The sequence below is a fragment of the Caretta caretta genome, chromosome 7 (genome assembly GCF_965140235.1).
Source record: "Caretta caretta isolate rCarCar2 chromosome 7, rCarCar1.hap1, whole genome shotgun sequence".
In the NCBI taxonomy this organism is placed as follows: Eukaryota; Metazoa; Chordata; order Testudines; family Cheloniidae; genus Caretta; species Caretta caretta.
Genome location: NC_134212.1, coordinates 98,021,765 through 98,043,265, shown reverse-complemented (window position 1 = coordinate 98,043,265; position 21,501 = coordinate 98,021,765). Strand labels below are relative to the sequence as shown.

General features: G+C 44.5%; 1 long non-coding RNA gene across 1 annotated transcript; it reads right to left on the bottom strand.

Moving 5' to 3' along the window:
- Positions 1-11,069: 11,069 nt before the first annotated feature.
- On the bottom strand, positions 11,070-21,484 carry LOC125639934 (uncharacterized). Its single transcript, XR_007357639.2, has 3 exons — positions 20,768-21,484; positions 13,986-14,033; positions 11,070-12,699 (listed from the first exon to the last, which is right to left on the bottom strand). It is a non-coding gene; the product is annotated as an uncharacterized LOC125639934 (long non-coding RNA).
- Positions 21,485-21,501: the final 17 nt, after the last annotated feature.

Below are 21,501 nucleotides of genomic sequence, written 5' to 3'. Positions count from 1 at the left end.
GATTGTGGGATACTTTTGGCAGACTCCCAGGACCCAAGTCAAGGGGGGGCTGCATCTACACTGCAAAGCAACAGGGCTTGAAGGCTGATTCATGGCTTGACTCAGGTTGGATTCTGCAGCCTTGCAGGATCCTAGGAACCTGGGTGCAAGCCCTGGATTAGTATGATTTGTGTGTAGACAGAAAGGGGGTTAGGCTTGAGCCTGAGTCTGAGCCTAGACTTACACTGCAAGGTCAACATATCCTAAGTGACTAAGGTGATGTGGGACGTAACTGTGACACTAGTGGACCAGGTGCCAACTTATGCCAAGGCCCCAGACCTCACTGAACACTTACAAATGCATAGCTGGAAACCAGTCTTGCTTACCTATATGCAATATCAAAACAGATATTAGATGTTCAGTGGATAAGAATGTGTTCTGGTGTTTAGACTTTATAATACGTTGGTAGGATGCTGGACGTATTGACTCACTTATAAACTCTGTAGCCGATGGTATAAAGCTTTATATCAAGTGTTTTTGCATTGTAAACCTCTGTAATTGTGTAACTCACCAAAAAGGAAAAAAAAGCATTGATTAAGGTAAACTACTTGTCCGTGGCCTATTGAAAGCAAATGAAGTATTGTGTAGCATCAAATGACAGAGACTTTGTTGATGGCATTTTTAACTCTGTCCAGGAACATATGAACTCATCCCATCAGTTTTGGAGTCTGGAATGGAGGGAATAAAAATCCCTCACAAGGAGAAACTGGATCTCTTTCATGCTATCTGGACTCTGAGGGGCAAAGATTCCTTAACATAAGCAAAGCGATTCCCATGCTACTTGGCTTGGCTTAGCCCTGAAAGACACTTTGAATTGACAGATTACTACAATTCTGTCACCTTTTGAATCACAGACCGAAACTCACTTGTGTATATATGCATGCTTGTTTAACCTGTAAATAACTCTTATTTCTTTTTTCTAGTTAATAAACCTTTAGGTAGTGTGACACTCTGTACCTCGGGGGAACACCCTACACCCCCATGTTCATCTTTATAAAATGATTGTGTGGTATCCAATGCAAAGTTTGTCATGTTGGGTGTCTTTGGAAGGCTCATAATGCACTGAGCATGGTTGTTATAGTGATGTTATAGTAAGGTTATAGGTTATAATTTCATGTATATAGTTATGAGGCTGAAAATGTATCCTCATGGCTTAAAGCAAGCCCATGCAAAAACTCTCCAAGAACAGAGAGGCAGTTCACACCTTGCCAGGGCATGGATGGGACAAACCCAACCCAGCCTTACAGGAACAATGGACACTGACTCAGGCAGCAACAAAAGAATCTGTTAGACCTTCGAGGGAGTCACCCCCTTCCTTTGGGCAGTTTGGGACTGCAATGAGGTAATGCTCACCTGACTCTGAAGGGGGGAGGGGGTGGGGGGAAGAGAGCAAAGCCAAGAGGAAAGAAAGGACATGATAAAAGGGGGAGACATTTTGCCATGCTCTCTCTCTTCCGCCTACATCTACAGACACCATCACCACCAAGCGACTGAACCACTGATCAAAGGGGAGAGCCTGGCTGAAGAGCCAGCCTGTGGCGAGAAACATCTAAGTTTGTAAGGACATTGAAAGTGTTAAGATCAGCTTAGAATGCGTTTTGTTTTTATTTCATTTGACCAAATCTGACTTGTTATGCTTTGACTTATAATCACTTAAAATCTATCTTCATAGTTAATAAATCTGTTTGTTTATTCTACCTGAAGCATTACATTTAGTTTGCAGTGTGTCAGAGACTCCCCTGGGGAGAACAAGCCTGGTACAGATCAATTTCTTTGTTAAATTGACAAACTTATATAAGCTTGCAGCATCCAGTGGGCATAACTGGACACTGCAAGGTGGAGATTCCGAGGGTTATTTCTGGGACCGGAGATATTGGCTAGTGTCATTCACTTGCAAGTAGCTGGGAGCAGCTTACATGCCGGAGGCTGTGCGTGAACAGCCCAGGAGTAGGGGGTAAGGCAGAGCAGGGTAAGGCTGGCTCCCAGAGTCAAGGAGTGGAGAGGCCTAGCAGATCACTGGTCCAGATAATGCCAGAGAGGAACATCACAGGTAGTTTATTATGGGACTGGCTACAAGTGTTGTCTGTGGTATGTGATCTGAGATACAAATTGATCTGAGGTACATGACTGGTCCCAGGACTCGAAGTAACCTGAATGTTTTGAGATTTTTGGTATAGTGACCAATTAGCACTAAGTCCGGCTTGCCTGGGTGGCTAGATAGACCGGAGAGCCGAAGGGGTCTGTCTGTGACTCCATGGTGATCCAGGAGTTCACATTTGTTACTGGGTTGGTGAAATCTAATTATAGAACATACCACCAATTTGAGGTGCCTGCCCTGTTTTTGACAGTCTGCCCTGAGGTAGGCACTCTCAGTTGTGGTTCACTCCAGACAGAGGGACAATAACAATCTACAAATAATTGAAGTGAGTAAATTTCAAGGGAGAGAGAAGTTGCTTAGGATGGTAAAGGGGGTTATAATTTGGATTAATGAGAGAGAGGGGAAAATGTAGAGGAAAAATGTCCTGATGTCTTAAGACTGTATAATAATCTCCCATGGGAGATGGTGGAATTCGCCACCACCACCATTGCTTAGGCCATTTAAAAGTAGAGTGGAAAAACACTAAGTTTACAAAAAGCGACAATCCAGTACTGGCTGAGAGAGAAAGAGAGTAGATGACCTAATAGAGCTTTTCCATTTCCTACTTCTAGGAAATAATAAACTTCTGAAAATAATAAACTTCCACAACAGCTCCATACATGACCTCTTATCCCTTCCTAGAAGGGTGAAAAAACATAGAGGGGAAAATTAAAAGGAGGACAAAAACGCTGAAATATTTTGCTTCAAGCCATGTTTTGTGCAGTTTGCAAGGGACAAAACATCCCCATTTAATAAAGTGCTGAGATGAATTCAGAGACCTTGCTAAAATCAGTCTCTGAAAACAACAAAGGGCCCATCCCTCAGGCCCATAAAAGGGCTTTCATGCAGCAAAACATTACACTGGATTTAAGATTTTCATCTGATATGTAGCCAGTATGAAATGCTCTATATAAAGACATTTCTAATCATAGAATATCGGGGTTGAAAGGGACCTCAGGAGATCATCTAGTCCAACCCCCGGCTCAAAGCAGGACCAATCCTCAACTAAATCATCCCTGCCAGGGCTTTGTCAAGCCTGACCTTAAAAACTTCTAAGGAAGGAGATTCCACCACCTCCCTAGGTAACCCATTCCAGTGCTCCACCACCCTCCTAGTGAAAAAGTTTTTCCTAATATCCAACCTAAACCTCCCCCACTGCAACTTGAGACCATTACTCCTTGTTCTGTCATCTGCTACCACTGAGAACAGACTAGATCCATCCTCTTTGGAACCCCCATTCAGATAGTTAAAAAGCAGCTATCAAATCCCCCCTCACTCTTCTCTTCCGCAGACTAAACAATGCCAGTTCCCACAGCCTCTCGTCATAAGTTATGTGTTCCAGTCGCCTAATCATTTTTGTTGCCCTCTGTTGGACATTTTCCAATTTTTTCACTTCCTTCTTGTAGTGTGGGGCCCAAAATTGGACACAGTACTCCAGATGAGGCCTCACCAGTGTCGAATAGAGGGGAACGATCACGTCCCTCGATCTGCTGGCAATGCCCCTATTTATACATCCCAAAATGCCATTGGCCTTCTTGGCAACAAAGGCATACTGTTGAATCATATCCAGCTTCTCATCCACTGTAACCTCTAGGTCCTTTTCTGCAGAACTGCTGCCCAGCCATTCGGTCCCTAGTCTGTAGCGGTGCATGGGATTCTTCCATCCTAAGGCAGGACTCTGCACTTGTCCTTGTTGAACCTCATCAGATTTCTTTTGGCCCAAACCTCCAATTTGTCTAGGTCCCTCTGTATCCTATCCCTACCCTCCAGCGTATCTACCTCTCCTCCCAGTTTAGTGTCATCTGCAAACTTGCTGAGGGTGCAATCCACTCCATCCTCCAGATCATTAATGAAGATATTGAATAAAACCGGCCCCAGGACTGACACTTGGGGCACTCCGCCTGATACCAGCTGCCAACTAGACATGGAGCCATCGATCACTACCTGTTGAGCTCGACAATCTAGCCAGATTTCTATCCACCTTATAGTCCATTCATCCACCCCATACTTCTTTAACTTGCTGACAAGAATACTGTGGGAGACCATGTCAAAAGCTTTGCTAAAGTCAAGGAATAACATGTCCACTGCTTTCCCCTCATCCACAGAGCCATTTATCTCATCATAGAAGGCAATTAGATTAGTCAGGCATGACTTTCCCTTGGTGAATCCATGCTGACTGTTCCTGATCACTTTCCTCTCCTCTAAGTGCTTCAGAATTGATTCCTTGAGGACCTGCTCCATGATTTTTCCAGGGACTGAGGTGAGGCTGACTGGCCTGTAGTTCCCAGGATCCTCCTTCTTCCCTTTTTTAAAGATTGGCACTACATTAGCCTTTTTCCAGTCGTCCGGGACCTCCCCCGATCGCCATGAGTTTTCAAAGATAATGGCCAATGACACTACAATCACATCCACCAACTCCTTGAGCACTCTCGGATGCAGCGCATCCAGCCCCATGGACTTGTACATGTCCAGCTTTTCTAAATAGTTCCGAACCACTTCTTTCTCCACAGAGGGCTGGTCAGCTCCTCCCCATGCTGTGTTGCCCAGTGTGGTAGACTGGGAGCTGACCTTGTTCGTGAAGACAGAGGCAAAAAAAGCATTGAGTACATTAGCTTTTTCCACATCCTCTGTCACCAGGTTGCCTCCTCATTCAGTAAGGGGCCCACGCTTTCTTTGACTTTCTTCTTGTTGCTAACATACCTGAAGAAACCCTTCTTGTTACTCTTCACATCTCTTGCTAGCTGCAACTCCAGGTGTGATTTGGCCTTCCTGATTTCACTCCTGCATGCCTGAGCAATATTTTTATACTCTTCCCTGGTCATTTGTCCAATCTTCCACTTCTTGTAAGCTTCTTTTTTGTGTTTAAGATCAGCAAGGATTTCACTGTTAAGCCAAGCTGGTCGCCTGCCATATTTACTGTTCTTTCTACACATCGGGATGGTTTGTCCCTGTAACCTCAGTAAGGATTCTTTAAAATACAGCCAGCTCTCCTTGACTCCTTTCCCCCTCATGTTATTCTCCCAGGGGATCCTGCCCATCAGTTCCCTGAGGGAGTCAAAGTCTGCTTTTCTGAAGTTCAGGATCCATATTCTGCTGCTCTCCTTTCTTCCTTGGGTCAGGATCCTGAACTCGACCATCTCATGGTCACTGCCTCCCAGGTTCCCATCCACTTTTGCTTCCTGTACTAATTCTTCCTGGTTTGTGAGTAGCAGGTCAAGAAGAGCTCTCCCCCTAGTTGGTTCCTCCAGCACTTGCACCAGGAAATTGTCCCCTACACTTCCCAAAAACTTCCTGGATTGTCTGTGCACCGCTGTATTGCTCTCCCAGCAGATATCTGGGTGATTGAAGTCTCCCTTGAGAACCAGGGCTTGTGATCTAGTAACTTCTGTTACTTGCCGTAAGAAAGCCTCATCCCCCTGGTCCGGTGGTCTATAGCAGACTCCCACCACGACATCACCCTTGTTGCTCATGCTTCTAAACTTCATCCAGAGACTCTCAGGTTTTTCTGCAGTTTCATACCAGAGCTCTGAGCAGTCATACTGCTCTCTTTCATACAGTGCAACTCCCCCACCTTTTCTGCCCTGCCTGTCTTTCCTGAACAGTTTATATCCATCCATTCTAATAAAAGCGTGAGCCAGCCAGTAAAGCTATAAAGATAGTGATGAAAGTAAAAGTCAGATATGATTATACTGGAATTGCATAACCAGCATGAGAGTGCTTACTTTATTATTCCTTTAAAGTGGACAGTACACTCTTTCCGGTGGAATGGGAGTTATCCTGTTACAACTGCTTTCCTCTGCAGCAGAGGACAGCTGCACTGCAACAACATTTTAACATCAACAGCTCTGCATGTTCCTGTGAAAATATGCAGGAAACAAGATTTGGTACTTTGTGGAGATAAAGAAGAGTACCATGGTTTGTTTAATGTTTGCAGTTTTATCATTTGAAGAATACTATGTACTACTGACGACACAGACATATTATTGTTTCATGAATAGGACCTCCTGAAGGGATGAGCTACAAAACAACATCTTACCATCAATCTCACTTCCCCAAGCAGAGTATAGTTAATATTTTACAATTGACGTTTTAAAGGGAGTTGTAGACTTTAAAAAAAATAACTCAAAGCACAAGGTATTGATAATTGTGAATCGAATTATTGATTGCAACATCCCCAACCCTAATCACCAGCACCGAGCCTCTCTTAGGCTGCCAGCAAGCTCCAGCTCTGAATCTCCAGGCCCACCAAAGGGCCCCACCCCCAAACTTAGCCTGTACCTGTGTCATAAATATAAAGGGAAGGGTAAACCCCTTTAAAATTCCTCCTGGCCAGAGGAAAAATCCTCTCACCTGTAAAGGGTTAAGAAGCTAAATGTAACCTCGCTGGCACCTGACCAAAATGACCAATGAGGAGACAAGATACTTTCAAAAGCTGGGAGGAGGGAGAGAAACAAAGGGTCTGTGTCTGTCTATATGCTGCTTTTGCTAAGGATAGACCAGGAATGGAGTCTTAGAACTTTTAGTAAGTAATCTAGCTAGGTATGTGTTAGATTATGATTTCTTTAAATGGCTGGGAAAAGAATTGTGCTGAATAGAATGACTATTTCTGTCTGTGTGTCTTTTTTGTAACTTAAGGTTTTGCTTAGAGGGATTCTCTATGTTTTGAATCTAATTATCCTGTAAGGTACCTACCATCCTGGGTTTACAGGGGTGATTCCTTTACTTCTATTTCTATTAAAAGTCTTCTTGTAAGAAAACTGAATGCTTTTTCATTGTTCTCAGATCCAAGGGTTTGGGTCTGTGGTCACCTATGCAAATTGGTGAGGATTTTTACCAAACCTTTCCCAGGAAGTGGGGTGCAAGGGTTGGGAGGATTTTGGGGGGAAAGACGTGTCTAAACTATGTTTCCCAGTAAACCCAGTTAGAGTTTGGTGGTGGCAGTGGATATTCCAAGGACAAAGGACAAAATTAATTTGTACCTTGGGGAAGTTTTAACCTAAGCTGGTAAAAGTAAGCTTAGGAGGTTTTCATGCAGGTCCCCACATCTGTACCCTAGAGTTTCGGAGTGGGGGAGGAACCTTGACAACCTGCCAGCTATACTACCCCAAAACTTAGCCTGGGCCTGCCAACCTAGCCACAGCCCAAGTCTAGTCAAAGCCTGTACCCTGCCATAAACCTATCCCACGCTTACCTCCTGGCCTCAAACCTAAGCTTAGGCCAGTCCCCTGCTAAGGGCCCCAAACTAACCCAGGCCCGCAAATTGCCCCCATCCCTAAAGCTAACTTTCCCCTAGAAACTGGTCCCATTACTAACCATGAACTGGACCCAAAGTAGGATGGCCAAGTGTCTCATATGCTGCTTATTCATTTGATAGCTCTCTCACATATGCCCACATTTCAGTTGGATTCTCACACATCAGCTGAGCTGTGGGTCTGCCAGAAATGGCAATTTCCTGTAGTATCTTTGGGAAATCTTACTGTATGAAGTTTATGTATCATTGGGCCAGGGATTGTATGTAATTGCATGGGGGAGGGTGACCACAGTCCCTTCAGGCACTAAGAACAGCATAGGGTGACCTAAACAAATTCACTCAGATTGTAACACCTCACAAGGGGCACCCCCTCCTGTGGAGGCGTGCATATACTAGTTGAGACTGGCTTCTTCAGAGGTCAACAGACAAAGAAAGGACTTTTGGATAAATAACCTGAGTTTAAACTGACTCAGGGCCTTCATTCTTACATGGAAAACAGACAGGACCATCTGTCCAAGGGGAGGGCTCCAATCCTTAGGGAAGGGTTGGAAGGACTGACATTGACCAGAGCCTCTGTGGGAGATGGGGGAGGGGATCTCTGCTGAGCATTTTAGCATGCATGTAGCTTCTCTTCTTGTTTTTAATGTTTTCTCCATATTGCTTTCACCTAAATAATAAATGTGCTTGCTTAGAAAGAGCTGTGTGGTACTTTTATAACTGTGGCAATTACACTGCTTATAGCCTCTCAGGAGAAGGCAAAGCAGGCCTCCTTAGGCAACATGACTTTGTTGGTGAATTCACAGTATAGGCAGGGAACTGTGTAGCCTGGAAAAGCCCCAGTGATGAGGAAGAGAGATGCAAGTCTCTGCCCAAGAGAGGTGACAGCTGAGGCACTGGGAATCTAAAAATGGGTGCCTTGCAGGACCACAAGGGGAATACAGGTGCAGTTTCCTTGAATTGCCAGTAGGTCTTTGCCTGCAGTTGCAACCCCAGGCTGTCTAAGGATATGTCCACAATGGAGTGGGAAAGGGTGATTTCCAGCTCAATGAGGCATACCTCTGATTGAGCTAGTGCGCTAACAACAGAGACGTGTGGCCACGGTGGTGGAAGCAGTGGCAGGGGCTAGCTTCCCCAAGCACATAGCATCTGGGACAGGATCATACTTGAGGCAGCTAGCCCTTCCTGCTGCTTGCATCACCACAGCCTCATTGCTATTTTTAGTGCACTAGCTCAATCCGAGTTAGTGCTGGTATCTCTCCTCAAGTTGAAAATTAAACCTCCAGCTCCAGTGTAGACATACCCTCGCATTGCTGTGGAGTCTGCTGCACCGATGACCTTTCTACGTCCTATCTTGCTGCACCATGTGGGTTCCCAGACAGCAGCAGCAGCGAGGAAGAGGCAGGAAAGGGTACTGGATAATGTGAGAAGCCCATTAGTGGCTGCAGACTATCTCAGATGACAGGTTCCTATAGTCAGTAACTCCCCAGCAACAGCAGCAAACAACATGCAATGCCTCCACCCTGGCCTAGGAAGCCCCACCCTCTCTAACTCTAACCCTGGGCTAGGGAGCCTCATCACCTGCAGCCCTGCCAGTGCTCTTGATTTCATTGTAGGGCAATTTTGGTGTCTCTTGGAGCCAGGATGGAGATAAGGCCAGAAGCTCCACTCCTCATATGATTTCCAGGCCTACCCATGGGACAGCCCCTGCTGAGTGGCTGTTTTCTCCACTTACCCATTGCCTGCAGAAGAGAGGCCAATCACAGCTGCTGCAGGAGGGTGGCAGAACTCTTGCCCTCCCCCCTCAGGTGCAGAGGGAGCAGCACACACCATGCTCACAGGAGGTCAGAGGGGAGCAGAAAGAGTCCTGCAGCTCTGGCCAGCCCTGCTCCCTCCTGCCCTCTTGTGAAAAATGGGTCAGCCTGCTCCTCTCCCCTCCATCCCTTCAGCATCTGGTGAGGGGAAGAGCCCCTGGAGCTACACGAAAGCAGAGGTGCACTGGGGGGTAAGGGGCAGGGTGCCTAATCAGTTGCAGAGGTGGATGCTATGGGAAGTTGAGGGGGGATGGCTCAGAACTAATTAATTAGAATGCAGGGGTTGGGGAGAAACTGGAAGCAATGCACCATGAGTCAGCTGAGAGAGCTCCTCCAGCAGGGGCCTCAATGAACTTGGGAGAATTGGCAACAATAATTGTCATATGTATATAGTGGGGGATGGACCTGGGGAGTTAAAAAATCAAGAGACAGATGGCAAAAATCACAGTATTATCTTTTTTTGAAAAAAAAAAAAATTATTGGGGGGTGGGGGGGGGTTGACCTATTATTTTCAGATTTCTGGGATTGATAATACTCCAAACCCTGGCCTCGTGCCACCAGCTGGGTCCTCACCCTAACCCTGGCCTCGTGCCACCAGCTGGGTCCCCACCCTAATCTTGGCTAGGTGCCACCATCCGGGGCTCCACCCTAATCCAGTGTTGGGAACTCTTGTGATTTTTATGACAAGTAATGCAATTCTGGCCCCTGCTGGAGCTAGCCTAGTGATGACACAAGAAGCTCAAGCCTTCAGTAACTTGTTTGTTTTCTGACAGCCCCCTCTGATTGGCTGCATTCCCTGTCCCCTAGTAAAGAAGAGTCAATGACAGCCGCATGCAGGAGGCAGAAGCCAGAGCAGTTTTGGGGAAGGAGAGGGACTGGGGCCGGGAGGGGGAAGGGGAGATCAGCTGACCCCATTCTTACCAAAGGGGAGTGGGAAGGAGGGAGCAGAAAGCTCAGGGTGGTTTATGAACAATAGGTTAGCTTCTGTGTAATCTGCTCTTCCCTTGCCCCCCTCTGTGCTTACCACACCAAGAGTGAGAAAGGGGAGTGAAGATCCCCGGAGCTGCCTGCCTGCCTCACAAGCTGAAGATCTTCCACAGCTCCAGGAGGAGCAGAGGCGAGACATGGAGTTTGGGTGTGTATGTACAGAGCTGCCAATCAGCCACACAACAGTTGACGTGGTTGGAGACTGGGACAGATGTGAAGGCTGGAGGGCACTAAATGAACTGATGTAGGAGGGCAAATCTTGTTTCTTGCTATAAATTGGCACCACTAATTTTCACACACACACCCTGGGGATGGCAGAAATAGTTCAAAATCATTGAAACATCCTTAAAAAAGCCTCATGATACTGTGGCCAATCTCACGATTTTTTGGGGGGGAGGGTCTGACTATTCATTTTTAAATGTTGGGGATTTGGGAATTTTGGTGGGATGATAAACGGACTCCACCCTAACCTTCGTGTGGGGGACACAGCTGCCACCAATGCTAACCCCAGCTTTAGCCAATGACCACCAACCAACCCTAATTCTATCACCAGCCAAACCCCAGACTAACCCGTGCCCATATTGACATTCTGCACATACCCCTTTACCGCATTAAGACCATGGTGTGTGGTTGCTGAAGTAAGGGTAAGGTGAGTGCCTCTGGGTGTACAGCTAGGAGGTATGTACAGTTGGATGGCTTATGTTTTAATTTCCTTGCTTTGTTAGTTCGTGTCAGATATGTTGTGTGTATAGCAACCTTAAATGCTTCATGATGAAGTGTGTGTATGTGTGTTTGAGAATAGTATAATAATCAAATCCATTAAAAAAGCACATACTCAAGAATGTCACATATTAACAAACTATAATGGTGAGTAGATACTAATAAAGCAGGATGTTTTCTTGTTAGGTCAAAGCCCTTCATTTCCATTTTAATGTCATCTATTAAAGTTGTCTGATAATAATATCTAGCTGTGGAAAATAAGGGAGTTATGTGTATAATTATTTTTTTGCAAATAGCACATGCACCTCAGTTTACCTAGTTGATATTATACTATCTGACTGCAAGGAGTTAAATCAAAGTAGGCTGCTGGAGGAGGGGAAGAAGAGGAGAACAAACAGGAAATAAAACGATGGCAAATATAAGGTACGGTCCACAGAATATCAAGGGTCATTGAAGAAACAATGGGGAAACTATTGATTGGAAAACGGTCTTACCTGGCTCCAACCCAGCTGACAAGGTTTACTCTTTCTAGATCTAAGCCTAGATTCAAAACATATTGCACCTTAGAGATGTTAGAGTAGGAAGAAAGAGGGGGAAGTGTTGAGTGGGTTGTCGGCAGCTGCCCAGGAAGGAGATGCTGACAAAGACACAGAGAAAGGGAAAAACTGCAATGAGCAGACCCTTCTCTCTCTCTCTCTCTCTCCCAAACATAGATGGAGGTAACTGGGATGAATGGAATTTACCAAAGCTTGCAAGGAAATATTAAGGTTTAGGTAAGGGGAAATACAAGTATAGACCTTTGTTTTATCCCTTTCCTCTACTTGCTATATATCTTTGGATGAATTCAAAGGCAAAAAACTATGTTAATGTAGAGTTAAGATTGCTTGGTGGTATATTGTCCCCTTGCAGAATGTTGAATTGAGTAAAAACTCAGACTTCTGAAAACCAGGAAATGCAGTTAAGGTTGTCCATCCAAACTTAACTCTGTCCTCTTTTAGCAATGCTTCAATTTGCCCTGTTAACACAAATCTCTTTTACTTTGCAAACCCCACAGTTGCTGAAATGTACAAGCTCTTCACCTCCTTTTACAACCCATTCACTCTCAGCCACAGGATTCCATCTAACGTTATTAAAGGACAACAATGAGGGAAAACAGCTGGGCCTGTTGGGTTAACATGGTTGAGAAACGGGGTTGCCCCCCCAGAGATGCAATCCAAGAGTGGATGGATCACGTGGTTTGACCCTTTGAGAAAGGTGCAGGAAGCCAGGCCTGTCACCTGAAGGATATGCTTGAGAAGGGCTGAAAGGGGCCTAAAGTGCTGCTTGCCCTGTAACCATGTTACTAGCTCTTTTATAGATATATTAATAGGTGAAAGGGGAGAGATTATACTGTATTTTGCAAAGGATTAAAATTCATGTAATCTTTTGATCATCTGCAGTATGAAACAGTGATATTTGGTTAATGTATTTTCCACTAGTACTGTATTTTTGTGTTTGTAAGTAATGTACTTCCATGATCATGGTGTTATATTTTATATCCCACCCTCAGGAGCAGGTAGTTTATGGGTTTCCTGTTGCATATCTAGAGCTGGTTCCTTTGTCCCCCTCCTGCAGGAAGAGTTTCTAGCAGAGCAGCTGGGACTCTGGTTCTCAGCTCCTTCGTGTTGATATGATGAATGCTGTCCCCTCTATCCATCGGCAGCACCTCTTCTCACTTGGAACCAAAGGCAGGTGATGAATTTTGAAATATAGATCTAAAAATCAGAAAATGAGAGCTACTCTTTAAACAGAACAAAAAGACCCTATAGAACTATTAGGGATTGTTTCTTAATTTAAAAATTGGTAGGGGGAATGAACTACCCCTTCAGAGCATCCTAACTCTGTCAGATCTATGATGTTATGAGAGTGAAGAGCACTGTGGCAGCCAAATGCTAGGACCAGCACAGGTACAGAACATCTGTGAACCAGTGGAGCTTGCTTATTGTCAAAAGAACAGAATCATAGAATCATAGAATATAAGGGTTGGAAGGGACCCCAGAAGGTCATCTAGTCCAACCCCCTGCTCGAAGCAGGACCAATTCCCAGTTAAATCATCCCAGCCAGGGCTTTGTCAAGCCTGACCTTAAAAACCTCCAAGGAAGGAGATTCTACCACCTCCCTAGGTAACGCATTTATCTGAGCATAAGCTTTCGTGAGCTACAACTCACTCCATGATGAAGTGAGCTGTAGCCCACAAAAGCTTATGCTCAAATAAATGTGTTTGTCTCTAAGGTGTCACAAGTACTCCTGTTCTTTTTGTGGATACAGACTGACATGGCTGCTACTCTGAAACCTGCTTATTGTCAGTTGCTCAAGTGACTAACATGCTGGGTGTCTAGAAAAAACAATCCAAGCCACCTCATCTTTTTTCCCTGGGAGCAATCTGCAGTGAACAGGGATTCAGAAGCCAGTAGCAGGAGGAGCTTTGCTGAAAGGGACCTAATTTGTTTAAAAAAGAAAACTTCCTCATGTCCACCTCGCTTGCTCCAGAGGAGGAAAAGAAGAGACAGACGGGGAAATAATGAACTCAGAGCTTGCAAGATATTGATGCCTGTGAGTAGGAGTGTGACACCCTATACCTCATGTTCACCACTTTTATATGTTTGATATATTTAGTATAAAGAATGCCTTGTGAGATATCATTTGAAAACTCATAATCTGCTGAATATTGCTATCTTGTTGAAATGGGTGTAACATCACTGCATGTAAAAATTATGAAATTTTGCTATAGAATTGTTACTGAAATATGTTGTAGCTCTGGGTAATGCCCACAAATCATTTTCTCAAAGACAAGGATATGCTGGCACATCAGCAAAGTGCTAAACGGTCATTACCTATTTAATTGACTATTCACTGGCAGGGGGGAGGTATAAACAAAGAATTTACATTTTGTCCCAAAAACACTTCAAACCTCCCATACACAGGATACTGTTAGTCTACACTCTGGCTGAGGAGGGGTTACCCTCAAAGAGGGGAGTGGGATATAAAATGGGACACTGACCTCCACCTCACCTCTCCCCTCCATCTCTACTCACAGCAGCAAGATCACCTGAAAGACAAAAGAAGCATCATTGAACTCGGGGGAGTGATCCTGGCCTGGAGATTTTCCAGCCAGCAGACTACTGTAGGCTTTTGGTGAGGAAAAAGTCCTTGTGTTTTTCTATTAGCCTTGGTAAAGTTTAGGAATTTGCTTGCATGTTTATCTTTTTATTTCTTTTTGTAACCAATCCTGACTTATATGCCTCTATACTTGTAATCACTTAAAATGTATCTTTCTCTAATTAATAAACTTGTTTTATCGTTTTATCTTCACCAGTTTGCGTTTGGATTAAAGTGTGTGGAAAAATCCATTTGGGATAACAAGGCTGGTCATATATCATCCCCAGTGTTGGAATGAGGGACTTCTTATGAGTTTGCACTGTCCAGTAGAATACTAAGCAGTACAAGACACATGTTTCTGGGGGAGAGGACTGGGGCTAAGACTATATGGGTGTTGCCCTGTATATAATTTCTGGATGGCTGGGGAGAGTATTCAGCTGGGAGTGATTTTTACATGCTAGTGGCTGTGTGTGAGTAGACCCTGGGGAGGTGGTTGTTTACCAGCAAAGTAGTGTAAAAGGCACCCCAGGCTAAGAGTTCAGGGGACACTGCTGTTCAACAGTCCAGACTATACCCTGGGGAATGTCACAAGGACTTAGAACACTTTCTTCACCTGCTTGTTTCTCCCATTAGGCAAAAGAAAAGTGGTCACAATCTTATAGTCTTAATACAGGTGAAACCCCATTGGAATCAGTGAGAGTTCTGATCAAAGTCATTGGGAATTTTGCTTATGTGGGAACTGCAAGATTGGTTTTGTTAACAGAGTAAAAGATTGACCATATTTATTTAGTTATTAAGTTACAAAAATGACTGGTGGACTTTCTTCGGACTGAATATGACTGCTAAACCATTTATTCAAACTGAGAATAACCCTTCTTTACCTATATGAGTAAGCAGGAAGCATAATCAATCAGCTGAGTCGACTTTTTTGGGATCATGAGTGATCCTGTGCCAGGAGTGGAGAAGGAAGGTATCACAAGATAATATCAGCTCTTTCATGGAATCGGAGGGAACTTTCATTTTTTGAATAGCTTCTTCTCTCCATTTCTGTTGCCAATCATAGCTTTCTGCATTTGCCCAATTTAATACATGTATTAAAAAAAGTTAGGTTATGTAAAGCTGTGTTCATATACTCCATCCTTGATTCCCTCTAGTCTGGTTTCCACCCTCCTGTGTTACTGGAAGTGGTCTCACCAATGACCCTTTTCTGGCTAAATCTCAGGGCCTCTTTTTTGGTCTTTAGCCTCCTCCCCCACTTGGCTGCTTTTCATATCACTGATCTAACTCTCCTTCTCTTTGGCTTTTCCTGACGCCTACCTTGCTCCCCTCAGATCATTCAAAATAATCACCATCTTAACATCATTCTGACCATATAACCCCTAGGAAAGAGTATACTGACCCTTCAAGGGTCAGCCTGGAGTTCACAGATCAGCCAGGGAGCAATTTAGGACACTCCCTGCTCTGCCGCAGTGACTTCTTTTAACAGAAAGAGGAAGCTGAGTGGGGGGGGGGGGGGGAAGAGCCTAAAAGCTGAGTAGCCTGCACAAGGAGGTGATCTCTCTCCAGCTCCCAGGAGGTTAGTGTGACCAGGCATAGTGACTGTGTTTTGGATATATAATTGGGAGATCTGAACTTGGGTCCTGAGGTAAGGGCGTTTGATTTGTTTTCACATGTACTCTTTCTCTGGGGCTTCAGTAAAGGCGATAGTTCTTTTCACTAGTTTGGTTTGGCTTCTTATTGCTTTGATCTGTGCAAGCAGAATGGTTGATACCCAGTGAGGTGGGGCTCACCTGCAGTGCCATATCTGGCCAAAAGGAGGTGCTTAGGGAGGCCCACCTCTTTACAATCTCCTTTGAGAGCCTCTTTTAATGATTAATTATTATCATTTGAATTGCAATCGCATCTAGAACAGAGGTCCCTAAAGTGTGGGGTGCACCCTCCTAGGGAGCATGGAGGACCCTCCGGGGCCCATGGTAGGGCCCAGGCCAGGCCCCACAGGGGTGGGGAGGGAGTGCCACCCAGCCCCTTCCCATCCCCAGCTCTCCTCTGGTCTGGCCCCCAGCCACATCCCTGGCTCCCAGCCCCTGCATGCCTGGCCCCATCCCCAACCTCAGCCACTGGCCATGGCTCCATTTCTGGTCCAGGACCAAGGCTGGTGGCAAGGCCGGGAGTGAAGTCGAACCTCGCTGCGGGCCAGCTGCTGGTCCCCACCGCAACCCAGCTGTGGCTCCGCTCCCACCCCCACCCCTGCTGCAGCTCCTGGCTACGGCCCCGGCCCAGACCCACCCCTAGTTGCGGCCCTAGTCTTGGCCCCCTAACTTCTGTCTTGCTCAGGGGGGCTGGGGAGTCACAGACAGGGTAAGGGGGGGGCACTCAACTCTCAAAAGTTTAGGAATTGCTGACCTAGAGGTTCCTAGGCTCCGCATTTTCATTGCATTAGATACAAATTACTTTCGCTTATCTATGAAACAAGATACAAACTACTTTTGCTTATCATATCATAGTCCTTCCACCTTTATCTTTCTTTTCTTATATTGCTCCACCGCCCCTTTCCGATTGCTGATGCCATCCTCTATCACCTGTCATCTGGTTTTCTCCTATGCAACTTTCTCATTGATTTCACACCCGTTTTCCAATTTATAAAGATCATTCTGGAAATCCTGTCCTCCAAAGTGAATACAACCCCTCCTATCTTAGTGTCCTCTGCAAATATTGTAAGCATAATCTCCTCTCCATCGTTTAAGTCATAAATGAAAATATTGAATAGTACTAAACCTAGGACAGAACCCTGCAGGACCCCACTTGGTACATCCTCCCAGTTTCACACTGAATGATGGGTAACTATTCTTTAAGAATAATCTTCCAATCAGTTATGCATCCACCTTACAGTAACTTCACCTAGCCTAGACCATATTGCCTACGAGAATGTCATGTGGGACTGTGTCAAAAGCCTTACTGAAGTCCAGATATATAACTTCTTCTGCTTCCCCTCTATACACTAGGCTGGCTACACTGTCAAAGAAGGAAACTAGGTTGGTTTGGCAGGATTTGTTCTTGACAAATTTATGTTGTGTATCACCTTATTATCCTCTAGGTTTGATCAGATTAAACAATAAATCTGTTTCAATATCTTTCTATAGGTATGAAAGTTCGGCTGAGCGGTCAAGATAGGAACTATGTTTGCCCTTCTCAAGTGGTCTGGGACCTTAGCTGTCCTCCATGAATTTTCGAAGATAACCACTAATGTTGAGAGATTGCTTTGGCTAGTTCCTTAAATACCCTAGGGAGAATTTCATCAAGTCCTGCTGACTTGAAACTGTGATGGCAGGATCATGTTGAGATAACAATGTGTGTGCTGCATCTTTGTCCAGTAGTTGCCTCAAGGGTTCACACACAACTGAGAGGCTTGGAAAAATTTTTTTCAGAAAGTTCACAAATCCTAAGGGCTTGTCTACACTGGCAAAAAACACCGCCCTGAGCCCTCAGCGCTGTAAAGCACCAGTATAGACAGGGCACCAGTGCTGGAGATGGTTTTTTTTTAGAGTGCTGGGAGAGCTCTACCACGACTACACGAGCCATGTTAAAGCGCTGCCATGGCAGCGCTTTAGTGTTCCTAATGTAGACTAGCCCTAAGTGTCTGAACTGATTTAACATCTTTAGGTGTTGGCATCTACTGTATTGCTCTTTCCTTTTGTTATAGCCTTTGGGAGGTCAGCAAATGTCCCAAGAAGGATACTACAGTGAATTGCAATTTCATATTGTATTTATTCAATTTCAGATACTTCCCTGGCACTTTCTCGTAGACAAGTGAGGTTCTGGTCATGATTACCACAGCTTCTGCCATGCTGTCCCCACGTTGGTGTACTAGAATATCATCAGCTGTGATACTGATCCCTGAGAGTCCTGTTGGTAGGTATGGCTAATAATGTTGATTATTTTCCTGCTGGAGATTGGATCCAAAGAGGCATTATCATCTATCTGTATCGACCTGCTGGTGTCCAATATGCCGCGAGGTACCAGCTTTCTTTATCCAGTACTGCTACAGGGAATGCTACGCTGCATTGTCTGCTCTGGATAGGTTGGTTATTTTGCTTGTGTGTCTATTTTGTGAAACATTTGTCCCAGGAGGAGTGTCAGTAACTCCATGAACTAATTTTTAGCTGAAAACAGGGTTTCCTGTATTGTATGTTCTACCTCAAATTTCAGCCTTTATACTTTTCCTTGGTATTCTTTTTGTAATTTACACTGTCTTAGTGGCATTGCCATTGAATAGTTTTAATTTGACTTTTCTTGGTTGCAGTTTTTCTTTTTTCTTTTTTTGTAGCTTAGCATATTCACTAATGGCCCACTGTGTATTTGGCATTTAGTATCCAATTTGTGTGCTGCTGTCTTCTCTTTGCATGTGGTGCTAGTCTGAGTATTATAAACCATTTATTTTTGCTGAAAGAACAGGAGGACTTGTGGCACCTTAGAGACTAATAAATTTATTGGAGCTTAAGCTTTCGTGGGCTACAGTCGATGAAGTGAGCTGTAGCCCATGACAGCTTATGCTCTAATAAATTTGTTAGTTTCTAAGGTGCCACAGGTACTCCTGTTGTTTTTGCAGATACAGACTAACATGGCTGTTACTCTGAAACCTGTCATTATTTTTGCTGGTTTGCACTGCATTAATGTCATACGTGCAAAATCTGGTGCTCTGTGTTACTGATTCCTTAATATGGTGCAATTTTTCTTTCTTTGCTTTTCTCATCAGCAAGCTTTGGCATAATGATTTTTCTTGGCACAATTATGGTATATAACCCCCTTATGTAGGGCATTTTTCCATACTCATGTTTTTCTCTACAGTTACCTTGCCTCCCCCACTCCCTGGTCTTTCTTTGTGTTTTTGTTTGTCGCTTCTACTTTGTATTTGTACATTTACTTTTGCATGAATGTTGGTATATTTTTCTTTGTGTTTTACTACTTTCCCTGAGCTGCTTGGTGAATTATCTGTGTGTCTGCTCCACTTATTCTCTGCATTTGGATATGAACTTGTTCACTTGCTTTGCACACATCTATAGCTCTTGGTAGAGTTATTGGGGGCTTTCTAGGCATTTGCATTCAAGCGTCTGTATCTTTCATCCCTATTACTAATCTATGCCAAATTCGTTCATCTTTTAATCTTTGATAATCAGATGAGTCAACCATTGTCCAGTAGCCTGGCAATATTCTGATCTATTGTTTCTCCAGATTCTTGATCACAATTGTTGAAGATACTTTTCATATACAACATTTTTTGTGGGTTGAAAATTATTTTGGGGGCACCGCTAGGATTTTACACAGGTCCTCCTGATCTGCTGCTGATATATCTAGATGCTATTGGAGCATATGTCAGCCTTTGTCCATTACAATGAATGTATAGTGTGACTGCTGGCTGTTCTTTTTTTTGTTTCTGTGTTGCTATTCTGTAGTTTTCTGTAGTGGTCTAAAGAATGTCCAATTGCTAAACACATCTCCTTTACGTCCATCTACTCAGGGACAGGAATCCGGTATGCTGCTATGATTATTGTTTCATTTGTGTGGTTTTGTTTAGTTGTTTTTTTTGTTTCTGATTTCCTGTGCCTGTAGGCGCCAACTCACTTCTGACACCATGTTCAGTGTTCAAGCATAATAGAGAGAAAGCTAAGACACTGCAATATTCAGGTTTGATACAGTCCTCCCTTATCAAGCACTTTCAGAAAGTAGAATTTTTTACATTCTTAGAAATTATCATATATGTAGAATATGATAGTATGTTTAACACCCCTTATTGGTAAGTTACCTATTGTAACACTCTCTTTACAAATTATAGTTGCTATTATCACACTGATATTGACACTTCTTCCCAGAATAGCTTTACAGGACATCTGAAATAACTCTGATTCCTCTTTCTTATCCTCTCACTACAATTCCCTTAGGGTAATGGAGAACCAGTTTTCACACTGGAACTTACATTTCGTTTGTCAGATTGTGTAGGACTTGACCTTCATCTAACATGTAAACCACTATCCCAATGGAGGGTCTTTCTTTCCCAAACAAGGAGGATATTCTCATAGACACTTCATCAAATCAGTTAATTCTCACTAGCTTTTATGATGTCTTGTACTGTCAAGCCTTCCAGACACACTCTAAGCATCTGGTCCAGCACTTGAATTTGTGCTAACAGAAGACATAGATTTCCTTCTGTATATATGAATTGAAATACAAACTTTGTTTTTTCTTCTTTGTACAGTGCTTTTCTCTGTGTTTAAAGTGGTCTGAAAAAGTGTGGGTGAGGGTCTCATTACCCCATCTGCCCATCCTTCTGCCCAGCAATTAATTCTGTCACAAACCCCAAATCAATCCTGTCCCCTCAGTCCTCACACATCAGTTGTGGCCCCACATTTGTTCTGCCTCCCCTGCAGCTCCTGGGGTTCTTCACTCCTCTCCTCAAGCCTGGGAAGGGGCTTCGGGGGTTCTTCACCCCACTCTGCCCCTTCCCAGGCCAGGTGTTTTAGAGAGGAAGGAGGAGCAGAGGGCCATGTCATTGCTCATTGGAGGGGAAAAGGGAGCAGCACCACGCTGAGCTGCTAGGTGTGGTTGGCTGCTCTTCCCAACAGCAAGTGGGGAAGACAGCCAAATTCATCGGATAAGGTGATTTTGGCCCCTGCTGGAATCATTACTTACTTGTAATCCTGCTTCTCTCAAGGTGTTGTGATGAATCTGTGAGCTCCTAGAGGGCAGTGTTAACTTCCAGCACAACATCCTGCCAGTACAGGACTCCATACTTCATCCAGCACTGGGAAGGGAGGGAACCTGGCTCAGGAGGGAGCCAGAGGATGCATTGAGCAGGAGCAGTAGGTCAGAGGCAGCCTGTGAAGAGAAGGCATGAGCTGGGAGAGAACAGCTAAGCAGCAGCCTGTTGTTGGCAAGGGGGCCATGCTAGCCCCCTTGATAGTTGAATACTTGCGAATACCTGCAAATGGGGTGGCAGGACTGAAAGAACTGAACTCTGGGGGACTGCAGGCCAGTGTGTGATTGCTTCCTTCAGGGAGTGTCCCTGGTGCTAGGCAGGAGGAGCTCTGCTTTCATAGCATAGGATTGGGAACTATTGTGTGTTCGGTTTTTGTCTTTATTTGGATAAACATTAAAACAAACATACAGAGGTTAACTGGACTGTTTATATGGGGCAGCCCCACTAGGGCAATCCTTTGTTGCTCATGAGACTTTGAGTGTATATCACCATGGGCTGGAACCTTGAGAGCCTAACTGCACCTGAGACCGCACCTTAATTCCCCCATCTCTCAAAGCGTCCTGGCCTGCTTCATTCTGAGACCAACTGCCACCAGCTCAGTGCATCCAGAACATTCAATTTCAGTTCCTTGAGGAGCAGGAAGCAAAGAGGTCCCCAAACGCTAAGT